Here is a 12479-nt window from a genome sequence, read left to right as displayed (position 1 = left end):
GTTAGGCTCATCCTATGTTTGAGAGTTTTTGTGACTGGCTCAAGTTCATATATTGACTTTGTGGCAGAGCCGGCATCAGAATGTGGGTTGCCTGAGCCCAGCACACTGTTTATACGTAAATTTACATTCACGAAAGATTTTTAAAGATCCCATCTCATCCTCAAATTACTAAAAAAATTCCAGGAAAGACCAGATGGCAAGCATGAATAATCTCAATTTTCATAGGAGGGGAGACTGAAAAGGAAGGATGAATTAATGACTTGCTTAAAATTATCCACATTAGGAGTTGTCAGAAAAACGACGTGGACTCTTTACTACCAGGCCTGGGCATCTAAGAGCCTCTCCATCTTCTTATCCCACAAGGCCACTTCCTAAAAGGACCGAGGTGCCTCCTCAAGGAACTGTCTCACGGCTTAATCCCTATAGGAACCCAAAATACAGATTCGCTGTTAAATTGTTAACATATTAAGTATCTTCTTGATTTGTGGCGACCTTAGAAAAAATTCAGCAAAGTCAGAGCCAGGTTGTCCTTTGTAAACTGGAGAATGATTCACCTATTATTCCAGATAAAGTAAAAGGATGAATCACAGTGTGGCTTTAAATTCCTTCCAGCTCTTTGTTTATTGTTTCCTCTTATATGGAATTCTATTTATTCATTAATCTAGCCCCAGCTCCTAACAAATGGGGCATCTACCAGGCCCTTGAGTAAACATTTAGTACTAGGCCTTTGTGCTCTGTGTAGGATTTCTGGAGCCCTCTTTCTACCTCTAAGTTATGAATAGGTCTTTAGACTCTAAGGAGTTGGCAAATTCTTTTAGATTCTAAGAGCCTAAGAGTCTGCAAACTATGGCTGGTGGACCAGCCACATGTTTTTGTAAATAAAAACTTTTATTTGAACACAGTCAGGCCCATTCATTTGTATATTATCTATGGCTGCTTTCCCTACAGGGCAGAGCTGAACAGAAATGACAGCAACTGAAAGGTCTTAAAAGCCTAAGACTTTTACTATCTGGCTCTTTGCAGAAAAAAAAAAAATTGCCAATACTTGCGTTTAGAATCTATTTGCCACCTTTTATGGTCAACCTGGAGTTGAGCCAGCGTCTAGCAAAACAACAAATGCACCATGACAAATGTTCATAGATCAGCAAAGCACTAACCTAGTCACGGAAGTCTAATTTAGTGTTACAGATTCACAGGCTTAGCTAATATGTAAATCAGCAAGCATAAGTAATGATGATTTCTGCTTGCATGGCACTTTCCAGACTAGGAAATATTTTATATGTTATCTCATTTGATCCTTCCAGTAACCTTAGAAAGTGGGCAAGAGACAGATTCTGAGACATTGCGTATCCTAGAGTTGAACTTGGAATCAAGCGTTTTATTTTAGCAGCTAAAATGATTCCTTTATCTTTGGAAAACTTTTCCTCCAGAGAAATAAAAAAAGAAGGGAGGAACTATTAACATTTGTCATCTTATAATGCACTGTTCTGAAATAATGTATTGGTAGATCATTTGCAACTAATTGTATTTTGTCACAACATGTTCTGTCTCCCTAATTTGTGCATTTATGTCAATAAGGTGATAATAAAAATGACATAAGCATTTGATTTAATGGTCTAAAAAGTCAAAATAAATATAAGCCTCGCTGAGTTATAAGTGAAAAATGAAATCTTAAATTTTTGAAATCTTAGAACCTTCAAGCTAAGTCAGTTATCTGGCTTTCTTAGATTAACCAAATTAAAAGACAAAAAACAAAAGTCTTGGAGTAAGCAAGGAAAAATAAGTCTTAGTAAAAATAGGAGTATATATAAAAAATATAAGTACCACATCTAGGAAAATGGGAAATATGAGTTATATAGTGCTCTGTTGTGAGTCAAATCATATTGAGATAAGTATTTTGATAAAGGCAACAAACCTGTAGATGACTGTTACATATTTTTTTGCATTACATAACAATTGATCTTCGTGTGAGCAAACAGCTTATAAAGGATTTCTAGTTGACCAAAACATGGCCGTATCCATCTTGGAACAGTATTAAAATCGGTACAACCTACTGTAGGACTCCAACTATATGCCATTCAGGAAACGGCAAAACTATGGAGACAGTGAAAAGATCAATGGTTGCCAGGGCATGGCAGGAGGGAGGGATGAACCTGAGGAGCACAGAGGATACTCTAATAATGGACACAGGTTGTTATAAAGTTGCCCAAACTTAACACCAATAGCAAACCTTAATGTAAACTACTGCCTTTGGGTGAGGATGTGTTAAGGTAGGTTCATCATTTGTAACAAATGTGCCACTCTGGTGAAAGGTGTTGATAGTGGGGAAGGCTGTGCATGTGTGGGGGGCAGGGGGTACATGAGAAATCTCTCTGCTTTCCACTCAGTTTTGTTGTGAAGCTAAAACTTCCCTAATAAATAAAGGCTATTAAAACAATTTAGTACAATGGGCTAGCAAAGGTCACATTCTATATCTGCCTCAGAAGCTTTATAGAAATGTGTATTAAATATGTTTTGGGTTTTTTTTTTTTTTTTGAATTCGGTTTTTTTGCATACTGTGGCATGAATATAAGAAAAATAAAGGTCTAGAATCCTTTCGGGGTAATGGATCCGGAACAAAACTGAACTTACTTCACACCCGGATTGAGTTTCCCATGAACACGACTCCTTCTCCTGAGGGAGAACACCTCTTTGGAAGGCGTGGTCCCCCAGGCACGTCGGACACAAGGAAGACTCAAAATCTGGCTCCCCCGGTGGGATGTGCATGACCGAGGGGCCTGTGTACTTCAGGCTGGGACTCTGATGCTTGTCCACACTGACCATTGGGCTCTTGATCCACCTGCGTACCTGCAACATGCAAAAGAAAAGAATTGCATTTTACTCCCTGTGATGTTTAATGGGACCCCAGTGGGAAATTTGGTGGATGGATACTCATGAAAGGAGAATTCAGTCTCAGGATTTCTCTTTCAAGTGTTAATATCATCCAAATGGGTCAGTTCTAACCGATCACTCTTTAGGTGTGTGTGTTTTTTGGCTGCTCATTTCATCTCACTGAGTCTGTCTCCCCATCTGGGGATGATTGGGGTAATGGCACTTCCTCCCAGGTCATCATGAAGATTTTACAATGTAGTGTTCAGTAGATGGTGACTATTTTACATTTACTCTTACTAATATGATTATGCTGACAGACTGATTCACAAATATGTAAGGTGAATTGCTAGTTATTCTTTTTTGTTTCCATTTTTGTTTTGTTTTATTGTTTTCATTTTTGTTTTGCTAGTTATTCTTACTAGAGGAAATACTCACCTAAGATTGTGAACTTACGGCTCAATTGCTGCTAAATGAATTAACATGTATGTCACTGTTGCAAAACCTTGATTATAAAAGAAGTTACTTCTGGTTACGAAATCACCTCATAGTGTTTTCAAAATTCTAAAACTCACCACTTGTTGCTTGCATGTAGAATTCCTATAAAGCACAGAGAATATATAAAGCTATTCTAATATTTTTTAATTAAAAACATTTTTTTAATGTTTATTTATTCTTGAGAGAGAGAGGGAAAGAGCATGAGCAGGGGAGGGGCAGAGAGAGAGGAAAACACAGAATCCGAAGCAGGTTCCAGGCTCTGAGCTGTCAGCACAGAGCCCGACGCGGAGATCGAACTCACCAACCGTGGGATCATGACCTGAGCTGAAGTCGGAAACTTAACCGACTGAGCCACCCAGGTGCCCCAAAGTGACTCTAATATTAAAACGCATACTATTTACATAGCACTTTAAATATAAAAGGCATTGTTGTAAATGTTTGATATTTTGTCCTCAGATATTTCATCCTCAGAACAATTTTACATGATAGGTACTATTACTAATCCCATTTTACAGATGAGAAAACAAAGGCACAGATAGCTGAAGCAAATTTTCCCAAGACACAATGCTGATATGGAGCAAAGGCGGGACCCAGGTACCTCAAATCCACAATCTATTCCTTTACAAAAATGGAATTTAAACAAGCATTACAGGGTTATACGACTTGTGGTCACTAACTGCTTGAAATTTATCTTGATTTAATATGTCTTTTCCATGCTCTTTGAAACCCCTGAGGATTTAAACAATTAATAAAATCAACCCTATACCAAAAGAACAAAGATATGAAATGGCAACACTGAATTATAGTAATGTTACAATTAAATATTTTAAGGATACACTGAGAAGAAACTAAAATTGTAATAACCAAGGAATATTTAAGCAATTTGATGGAATATTATGCTATCACTAAAAATAAATATTATGAAGACTGTCTGGCAATACGGAAAATGTTTAGAACGTAATTATATGAAAAAAAAATCCCAATACAGAATTGCTCAAGCAGTAGAATTCCAAATGTAAAAATACATGTACTATCCACAGGTAAAGCAAGAAAGTACTAGGCAAGATAAAAATGCTACATTCATTGTTAGGATTATGGGTGTTTTAGTTTTCCTTTTTACAATGTAAGTTTTTAAAGCATAATTTCTTTTAAGTTTATAAGAATCTCAAGCACTTAAAATCATATTTCTTTGGTTACATATGTGCCTTTCAATTGCTTTATTTGCTTTATTTATATGCACTCCTTTCAATAACCATTTAAAATATCTTTTTGAGTTTACCATCCGAATGTTACTATTTGGGAGGTTTCCTTCAGTATTTCTCGCACACCAGGGTATTTAGCAGGCACATTCAAAGTGTTTATTTGATTCATTAATGAAAGTTTAAATGAAACTCAAAAAGTTTGAGACTACAATAGAATCTCTCTTCCTGATGGTACAACCAAATGTGTTCTTGATCAATCTAAAAAGCACTAAATTTCATTAGAGATGGAAAATGGTTTTTTATTATTCTTATTCAGAGGATTTTGAGCTTGAAGTTTGGTGACCATTCTTGATTAGTTGCCAACCTTGTATTTTAAATTCAATCTTTTATTCTGGCTTACTTTCAATGTCTCTTTTGCCAAGTAGATTGAACTTTGGGGTTGCTAGGAATTGAATTTTTTTGAATATTTTTTTAATGTTTATTTATTCTTGAGAGAGAGAGAGAGAGAGAGAGAGAGAGAGAGAACGTGAGTGGAGGAGGGGCAGAGACAGAGGGAGACACAGAATCTGAAGCAGGCTTCAGGCTCTGAGCTGTCAGCACAGAGCTCTATGTGGGTTTTGAATTCATGAACTGCGAGATCGTGACCTGAGCTGAAGTCAGACCCTTAACCGACTGAGCCACCCAGTCACCCCACTAGGAACTGAATTTCAAAGAGATTTATCTTCAAATGAATTTGTATGGCCTGAGTGATTAAGAATCTTCATATATTGAAACATAAATCTTATAATTATGGACCACTTTATTTAGAGTAAATCTATGCAATACTGTCTTACAATTATTCAATTTATAATGGAAGAATGTCCATGTGACTGAATCTAAGCTTTCATTATGTTATAGAAAAAAACAAACTAGTTTTTATCCGAGGACAAGAATTTAGAGACATTATATCTCAGGTCAAAGTATGCATTGATCTATAAACATAAACGATCTGTGGCATGTTAGGAATCTTTGGGATTAAGAATCACATGAGGAATTGTCATTTTGTTTGATATCCAGCTAAGAATTCCCCCAAATAGTCGAGGTGACCTCGAGCATATGCTGTCACACAACTAAGAGATGTCTTTATAGAATTTCAAGGTTGGAAGAGACCCAAAGATATTAGTAATTTACCCAAAGTCACACTGTAAAGTATTATGCATCAAAACTATACCTAATGGTTTCAGCAAATCAATGAACCAATTTCTACAAGGATATAAGCTGGCAAGCTGGATGCCTTCAGAGGCTGGCAGGAACAAGAAAAGCGTAAACTGTGTAAATGACCAGGGTACGAAAATAGGGAGTGGCAGGGATCGTAAGGGCATGCTTGCTAAGGACATTTAAATTTAAAATTTTAAAAACAAAACAAAAAAAATAAAAATAAAAAGAAAACAAACAAACAAACAAACAAAAACCCAAGCAAGCAAATACACAATTGTGGTCCAAGAAAACCCTAGTCAAATCTACCTCACATCGTTAAGGGTCACCATGTGATTCCTGAAGTTATTCTATCAAGTAGAATTTAGTATGAAGTCAAATTCCATGAGGTAGAAATAAAATGATTTGGTATCTTCTAACTTTTTCAAAAAGCAGTCTAAGGCTCTTGACATTTTAACTTGCATTCATTCATTAATTCATTTATGCATCGTTCGTGATTGAAGACCAACTGTGTGTCACGCATAGTCTAGCCGTTGAGAGAACATGGCAGTTAACAAGACAGAGCTTCGAAACCCTTCCCTTATGGAGTGCGAGTTATGGCCAAAGGAATCAATTTATTTATTAAGGGAATACATTATTTATTTAATGAAATAAAAATAATATGGAAGGAGGTAAATAAAGCAGAGAGGCTCCATTAGGATCCTTGCGGGTGGGAGGGTTCTACTGGAATTGTATGAGAAAGGGAGGCCTCTCAGTAAAGTCTCTAGAGGGGATAAGGCTCCAGGACATCCAAGTGGGCTATCAAATAGGCACCCGGACCGTCAAGTCTGCGTTTCAGAGGAAAGATTCCAGCTGCAAACATGAATTTCAGGAGACTTGAAACAAACAGCCATATTCTACTGAAGTCTTTCGGGGAAAAAAATTACCCCGTGACTTGCCCGGATCTACTTGTGGAGTAGGTGTGTGGGTGTTAAGTTCGTATTTCTGTAAGGTAAGCGACTTTGATGATTAGAATCTATTCTATTCCACTGAAACTTACTGAACGACATGATTTACTAGAGTCTTCTGAGAGGGGGTGTGTATTTTGTCCCTTAACACATTCCACAGGGGCAAGAAGTGGGTGGGGGTGATATTTCAATAGAAAGGCCCAGGATTCCAAACGACCTTCGACAAATTAACCCATTCTGAGCCTCGTGGACATGTGGGGATGTGATATTCCCTCTTTCCACAGAGAGTGTGGCCAGGGAAAGTTAGAAATATTCCATTTTTCCAGAAGCATCGGGGAGAAAGGTGTTATAAAAATAGCTGCAGGGATACATTTCGTAGGACTGTGGCTGGCATTAATTACATGCTATACGTCTTGAAATGCATTATCTCCTTTGGCTGAACCCTCATTCTGACTTCAATACGTCCCTTCCTCGCTCCTCCTTTACACATTTCCCTGGCTTCCTAACCTCCCCAGTGGTTTTTACAGGCCTGATTAAGGACTTGGTTTATGGTGTTTACTTGATCTTGAGAGAGTGGCTGGCTTGTGAATGAATGCACGGGGCTCTCCCTCAGGCCCTTGAGTCGGGCAAGGTGCCCTCTAAAACTGCTGAGTGCAGGAACACTACCTCTGCCCCTGAGGGAGTTGGAGCTACAACTGGCCTATTGTGTCCCCTCGGGCTCTGCCGCAGGGACTAGCTGCCTGTGAGTGGCTTTGGGTCCTCAGAGACCAGTCACAATGGCTCAGGGAAAGCTGCCACAGCTGTGTGTGTGAGAAAGATGAATGCCCGGATACAAGCCTCAGCCCCCGCTCCTGGGCCACCTGGGCCCTGGGTTTATTCACAGCTACGCGACCGTTTATGGAGGGAGTTGTAAACAGACATAGACAAGGGGGGGCTGGAGGGTGAGAGGGCCTCCTCACCCTGAACAGATCACCAATTCCCTCACTTGGGCTTGATAGGAACCTGCTCTCCAAACTGCATCAGACTTTTTTTCTTAGAAGCCATTGCTTCTCTAGTCCTGAGGGTGAAAGGGGTAGGCCCTTCGCGTTACCCCACAGCTATTCTTACAGCCCAGGGTTTACCCGAGATACAAATCCAGTTTTTTTGTTAAATCCAGTCTGCCCTGCTTTTGTTAATTTCTTTATTTGGAAAAAAGGTAAAAAAAAAAAATGATATCCCAAAGCGATAATCCCTCAGACCAGAAAATCGCCAGATGTGATTAAGGAGATTGGCCAGCTTCTAGGGATTTTCCACTTGTGTTTTTTTTTCCCCCTATGATGTAATAGTAAACAGATATTGCTCTTAATTTAAAATGGTTTAGCTGATCATGATATCAACCGGCGCAGAAAAATTATAGAGTGCCCAGGTACTTCTTGGCGAACTCATAAAGCAATACCTGCTAGTCTCACCATTTCTTTCGTTGTCTGGGAACGAACAACGATCTTTTCCTTAAAATCCAAGTGAACCTGAAGTTGGACACAACTCCCGCGATTTCCAGAGGGGCGTGGTTTTTTGTTTTTGTTTTTTTCTTTGATGTTTTATTTATGCTTGAGAGAGACAGAGGCAGAGCACGCGAGCAGGGGAGGGGCAGAGAGAGAGAGAGGAAAACACAGAATCCGAAGCGGGTTCCAGGCTCTGAGCCGTCAGCCCAGCTCACACCCAGGGACTGTAAAATCATGGCCTGAGAGGAAGTCGGATGCTAAACCAACTGAGCCACCCAGGCGCCCCCATAATTACTTTCAACTCGGATACAGTCAGTCAAGTTTTTCTAGTGGGAATTACGTGGACAATTCAATTGGCTATAAAAAAGGGACCCCCACACCGCCTTCTTTTCCAGAAGGTGCCCGTCGGTAGACTGGTTATGACATTAATGTAAGTCAGGAGAAGGCTCCTGGAAGCACATTCCTCTCACATTGGTGCCCGAGGCCCGCTTCACAGCATGGCTGTGTACAAATGGAACAGTGACACAACAATCCGACAGCAGTGGTAGTAATCGGATTTATTCACCCTAGCTCTATGGGTCATCACATCGCTTTCTTTCCTCTGAATATCTGTTGTGTTTTTTATTTACTTCCATGGAACTTCTTTGCTCACGGGGTGTTATTATGCCTATGTCATCTTTCCAACTGGACCATAAGGGTGAGAACAGCTTCTTAGGCTTTTTTTTTTTTTTAATTCCTCAGAGGCTAACATATGGTCTTACAAATAGCAGGCAATAAAAATAGGAATTGCTGGATTATTTTTGACAACTATATTCATGTATAGATCTTAACGTACTTTGCCACCATCCTCTATCAAGGTGATAAACATGCTGTATGTCACGGTTTCCCATACGCAGCAATACCTCCCAGACCAGGCACCTTGAGACGACTGAGTGGCTTTTGGAATTCCCCATCGTCCCGTGCCATTTGCCTTTGGGGTTTCCCTGTCCTTTCCTCTCGGCGTTGACCAAAGTACTTACATCCTGTTCTAGATCCTCAGCGTCTAGCCTGGTGTTTCCCCAGGCCTCCTCTGGGGGGGATGGGGTGGCCAGGGGACTAGGAGAAGAGGAAGGAAAGAGAGGACCCAGGGGGCAGCACCCGGACTCCATCTTATGCAGCTGCCAGACGGCTGCCCCTGCCCTCTCTAGCAAGTTCTCTTGAGAATCCGACACCAAACACAGCCCTTGCCCTGTACTTCCAGCTGCACAAGTGTAAAATCCCCTTCTGCCTCCTGCTCCCCGTTGAGGCACTCACCAGACCCCACCCCATCGCGTTTTAAATAGAAAAAGCTCAGGAATCTAGTGACACAAGGCTTCCTTTGGAAATAGAAATAGCATTTTTTCTCGGTCCTTTAAGATATGGGGCTGATCCTTTTGGCTTGAATTAGTCTTCCTCGGATTTGAAAAATTAAAGAAGAAGAAGGAGAGGAAGAGGACGAAGAAGCAGGAGGAGGAAGAGGAAGATGAGGAGGGGGCGGGGGAGGGGCAGGGAGGAAAGAAGAGGAAAGAGGGAGCAGAAAAAAGTCATTTCAGGTAATATATCTAAGGGACAGGAGATGTTATTTCCTTTGAGAATGAAAATTGAGGCTTGGAAAATGGCAGTGCCAGGCTGACCCCTAGGAAAGAGCCCGCCGCCTGTCCACAGCTCATTCACCAGAGCTTTGGAAACTTCCTCTCCTGGTTCCTCTAAGAAATCCCCTTTTCTAATTTTTTTTTTTTTTTTTTTTTTTTTTTTTACCTCTCCCTCGCTTGGCTGGTGGCTCTTAGCACATTCAACACGTTGTTCTTGCAACATCTCCTAAAAGCTAGCAAACTAAAAACAGAACACCCCCCTTTTACCCACGAACTTCCTCGTTCCAGCAGCCCTCTCACCCTACCTGACTGCTTTCGTTCTTAGCCATGCTTTGTGAAGTCACCTCACATTACTCCTCGACCCATTGCCATCTCTTCACTAAACGATACTTACGGATCACCTAATATTTGCAGGGACGTGACAAAGAGTCTCACCCCATTGGAACAAGTTTTCACCAAGATGCCAATAAATCTCATTGCCAAATCCAGCCAACACGTTTCAGTTACCTACCTGGCTCTCATGCTGTGCAGCATTTAAAGGTTTCGCCACAAGCTTAGCTAACTGCTAGGCATTCTGCTGGGTGGTGGGGACACAAGTAAATGCAACTGCTTGCATGATCTTTGAGTGAGGGTGCCGGCATTTCAGAGACTTACCCAAGAGCCTGTGGTTTATCATGGTGTAGTGAGTGTATCATGTACCAAAGAGTAGAAATCGTTTGTTCTAGGACAACAGTGCTTGGCTGAAAACGAGAACTATTGCTCCACCTTCCCAAAGCAATAATACCTACCTCGTCAGGGTTTTATGAAGACTAAATGAAACGATTCACATAAGCCCAGCACCTGGCACTGGGTGAACACTTGGTTAATATTTGCTTTATAGCGATGTCTCGATGTAACGAGAGAGCTTTATACAAAAGGCCATGGGAGGAAAAAACGTGGGATGTTTGGGGAAGCTGGGAGAAATCAGGGAAGGCTGTCTGGAGGAAGTAAGGTTAAAATGAGTCATGAAGGTTGAGTTCAAGGAAGTCAGGTGGACTAAAATGGAAAAGATATTTCCAGCAGAGAGGAAGGCAGAAGCGAAAGGAGGCAAGAAATCTGCACGGAACGTGTAGAAAATGAGCCCACAGAGGAGAGGCAAGAACTGAAGCTGGACAGAAAAACTGGGCCACTGAAGTGTTGTAAACAGGGGTGTAGGGTTGTCAGATGTGTCTTTCAATTCAGTGTGAAGGATGGCTAGAAGATGGTCAAGAACATCGGTAGCCAGATGAGTCAGGGATTGCTTACAAAAGAAATGATGAAGGCCCAGCAAGAATAGTAGCAGTGAGAATGGAAAGGAGAGATGTGTCATCAAATCTATCATTCCGTTCTCCAGTCCATATCCTTTTTTCTGGATTCCTAAAGCCATCTCCTAAATGGCTTTGCCCCTTAAATCTGTTTTTACTGAAACCATAGCATCTTTCTAAATGCAAAAGTTGATCTTGTCCCTGCTTTAAATTCTTCAACGATTCCCTATCGCCGGCGGCAGCAGTGACTTTCAGCAGTGACCAAACCTGTTTGGTCAAGATCCATGTACTGTAAGAAATCCCTATGCTGCTATATACGTTTATAATAAATATAGAGAGATATGCAACTGAAAGGATTGGTAACACCCCCAAATTTACCCTTTTTACAGGAAATGCACTCACATTTTTCCATTCCAATCCATTCCTTTCAAATGTTGATTTCAACCCATTGAGTTGATTTCATAGCCCACTAGTAAGTGCCACACAAACTGAAGAACGCCTAAATGGTAAAATCTAAATTCCTTGGCCTTGGATACCAAGTGTCCTAGGATCTGAATTTACATCTCCCATTGTGCCCCCTGTGCATCCAGACCTTTCGCCATATCATCTGATTTGCGGTAGTGTTAAAGACTGTTCTCCTAAGTCTTTGTGTACAGGCTCTTCCCTCCGACCCACCTTGTCCATCTGGGTAGTCCTGCTAAGAGTCACATACTTGGGACACTCTTCCATTGTCTGGCTTCTCTGCTTCTCCACCCATTTTGGCATTGATTTGTTTGCATGGGAACACGCACACATTTATTCTGCTTTACTTATCTATTGCTCCTCTTAGAATGTGCGTTTCACAAGGACTAAGACACTATTTTCTATCTTCATCAATAGGACATCCACAAGGGTTATTTTGTGTGTCCCCTCTTCCAAGTCTATCCCCTCCCCAATTCCCATCTGCCCTCACTTTACATTGAAGCTCTCCAGGAAGAAGGCTTGCTAGTTTATCCACAGAGCTTAGCACAGCTCCCAGCACACAGTAGGTGATGAAGAAATATTTGTTGATTGGTATAAAGCCAGGTACTATTCAAGGAACAGGGAATAAAAAATGAGGCAGTTGTTCTTAAGTATCAACCAGGAAATCAACAGGTGAAAAGCAGTGTTAAAGCTAGCGTGAGTGCATCGCTGGGTCAAGCAGGGTAGGGCTGTGATGGGATAGAGAGAGCAGCTTGTTTAAAGGGAAGCTCATGAAGAGGGCTTGACTGGAGCCAATCTTGTGGGTAATTGTGTGCAGCCAGATAGAAAGCCAAGAGGTAAAGGGTGGGGACAGACATCAAAGGGACATGAATGCTTGAATGCTGAAATGTTATCTTCAGTTTACAATATGGGAAAAACGTAAGAATTTTAAACT

This window comes from Acinonyx jubatus, chromosome B2 (assembly GCF_027475565.1).
Source record: "Acinonyx jubatus isolate Ajub_Pintada_27869175 chromosome B2, VMU_Ajub_asm_v1.0, whole genome shotgun sequence".
Taxonomy (NCBI): Eukaryota; Metazoa; Chordata; class Mammalia; order Carnivora; family Felidae; genus Acinonyx; species Acinonyx jubatus.
This window is presented reverse-complemented; position numbering follows the sequence as displayed.